This window comes from Silene latifolia, chromosome 11, assembly GCF_048544455.1.
Source record: "Silene latifolia isolate original U9 population chromosome 11, ASM4854445v1, whole genome shotgun sequence".
Taxonomy (NCBI): Eukaryota; Viridiplantae; Streptophyta; class Magnoliopsida; order Caryophyllales; family Caryophyllaceae; genus Silene; species Silene latifolia.
Window position 1 is genome coordinate 29,234,640 of NC_133536.1, and position 3,310 is coordinate 29,237,949.

The window sequence follows — 3,310 nt, forward strand, 5'->3', positions numbered from 1 at the left end:
ATGCAAGTATAACCAATCATGTCAGACCACCAAAACTATCACTTTTGGTCATCATTCCATTAAGTTACCGTATCCAACATATATTACAGAACATTCAGATAACAACATTATAACTATCACACCATACCGCTTCTCGTGAGGTCATAACCTCACACAAACATTTATATACATCTTAGACCCATAATCACATCCGACTAGTCAATCCTGATCACGTAAGTTACCACCTGATAAAAGTTACCTCTCACCCGAGCTTAACTCATATACCCCTCATAACATATTCTCCCATTCGCATATCCATCACCCCCTGCCAATTGTAACCATACCATTAATACTCAACTAGTAACAACCGCCTCATATAACCACATCTTATACTCTCTCACAACCATACATATCAATCTGGTCTCTACAAAATCAACCTCTTTAGAATTGCTACCTTTCTAATATACCATCACCCTTAACCACTAGTCACAAACCATAACACTACCACTGTCCGGACGTCAAACCTCTTACACTCATCTCTAAACATCACGATTTTTTTCCTATCTTTGGTTAACATCCCAAACAACGAGCATCAAATCCATCAACAAAATTACCTCAACATTCTTCCCAATACTATCCTTAATTGTATCATCATCTAACTCTCCACCAAAATCTCATATCATGCAGATATTCTACCAACTTCTTACTTTTTTTAATTCCTCAAAACTCAAGACTAATCATGTTGTCCCGAAACTCCTATATAACCATTAACTAACATCCTCATGATTGGTATCACACATCTCGACGACTCCTTACCTCTATATCACATAACTCCGGTCAACATTTTCCTAGTTTTACTCCCCTCATTCTTTTCTTTTACACTCGACAAAATCAATTAACCATAAAACTCCTTATTACTTCTTCCTAACTCTTTAGTGCTCCGATTACCTTCTCATTGCTCCAAAACTCAAATCCCATTATTTCTTATCGATATTATCTCACTCTTCCTTACCATGGATCTTCTCTTATCATGTTATCACTCTCACTTATCACCAATCAATCTACACGGTCAGTCAACTCCATCTTTTTTTTTTTTTCAATCTCAAAACTCATTTCATACTGCTAACTGCCCAAGGAAATCACACATCAGTTCCACCTCTTGATAACCAAATTCCCAAACTAAATCTCAATCCACAAGTCCACATCGCTGCATAACTCAATCTAAGCTCTTAATACACCATTACTTTCCATTTACCTATAACGACTTTTCCATTACATATATTCTTAACCAACCGAGTGATAACTACCTCCCTTCATAATCCTTAAACATCCAAAGTTACCACCAAATGCGTCTCTCATTTCATTCTTTCATTCTCACGTTCCATAAACTTACATCGTACTTTGCCCACATTCACTTACATTACTCAACACACAATCATATCACCCATCTCGTCTCAAAAAACATGCTTTCTGCCTCAATTAAGCCTTGCCAATCTTCCTTTTCTTTTTCCTCTATCTATCATAACCACATATAACTTATGTCCTCCCACCGAATTCATACCCACCATAAGGTGCCACTCACTACACCATAATATTGGGTAACTTACGCATCAAGACCAACATACATGTAAAACAATGCATAAATAAGCAAAATAACACTTTGAATTAAACATGATATGCAACAAAGTCAAAATATAGGCATATGACCCAAAACAGGGGTCACTAGATCGAGTACAGGTCACTCGATCGAGTAAATAACTTACTCGATTGAGTAGGTGAAAGTCAGAGACACGTATATAAAAATTACCAGGGCTACTCGATCGAGTAAGGGTTACTCGATCGAGTACCAAGGTGAACTCGATCGAGTAAGGGCCACTCGATCAAGTACCCTACGCATTTCTCAGCACTGTCCAGTTTTCGTAAAACGGTCATAACTCACTCATTTCTTGGTCGTTTTGGGCGTGTGACCTATCGTTAGAATCGTAAAAGAACAAGCTATCACCTCGAATTAGAATTACATTAAAATAATTTATTCATCTCAAGTTATAACAGTTTAAAGACAACTTTGTTGTAATCAGACGACATAATTATCTGATTTTCTCTTTCAAACAACTTAAACATCAACAAAGCGAATAAAAGCGACTCAATACTTGTAAAACCACGATCCCTAACCACATGTTACGACCTACCAAAAGCCAAACAATAACATTTATCATGCTCATATAAGATTCAACTTATCACTCATGTACTACCGCATACTTTAACTTCATAACTTTTCGTAAAACAAAACATACTCATACAATTACAAATCCTATTTCCATGTTACTAATACAACAATATTACAAATACACATCGTCACCTAAACATATTCATAATCACGAAATTCATATCTTCATGCAATTGCCACTTCATCTTTTCTAATCAATTCATCTAGTTCAATCACATTCTTCATCTAACAAGTGCATATGATACAACAATAGACAATTATACGAACTTATTATATAGCTTTACGCAAACAAAATTACGTAAAATCATATCACACCCCCTAATCACATGTTACTAGTATATCCCCCTTATAAATCATCCCTCCTGCAACATCATTATTCATCACATATTATCATATATGAACTACTCCCTTTTTTTTTTACCACATCATTCATCATTCTCATATACTTTTCCAACAATTCAAAACAACATTGTAAACCAACTATCATGCAATTCATGTATTCAATCAATGACAAATACAATCATATCATCATCATCCTTCACTACACATCTCATAGCCTCCACATGCATGCATCCATCGATTCATACAACACCTTACTATATAGATACACAACACACAAGGTAAACACATAGCGATCCCGACTCATATCCCATGTGACCGGTTCAAAATTGTAGGGCGAGTTCGCAACTTTAGGACGTCTCCCAAGCCTTTGCATTAGCTCCTACAACTTTTACCCCGGGTTCATTTTAATTTGACTCCCTAGGTTCATTAGATTCATTGGTTACAGGTTTCAGGATCGTCGCTCTGATACCATTTTGTAACACCCCCATACTCCAAGTGCCTTACCAGGACCACTTAAAGCATGGAAGTGCTACCATCTCGGTTACCAAAGGCAATGATAATCATAAGATAATAAAGAAACGTACTTTAAAAGTAAATATAATTTAATTGATTACATGTCTCAAACAAAACTGTTGAATGAAATACAAAGTACTCAAACGGTCCACTGATGAAACTATCAAAGCTACTAGACATCGTCTGACACAGCGGAAGACTTCTAACTGCCACGTGATGACTCATCCCAGCTATCCCATGCGCATCAAT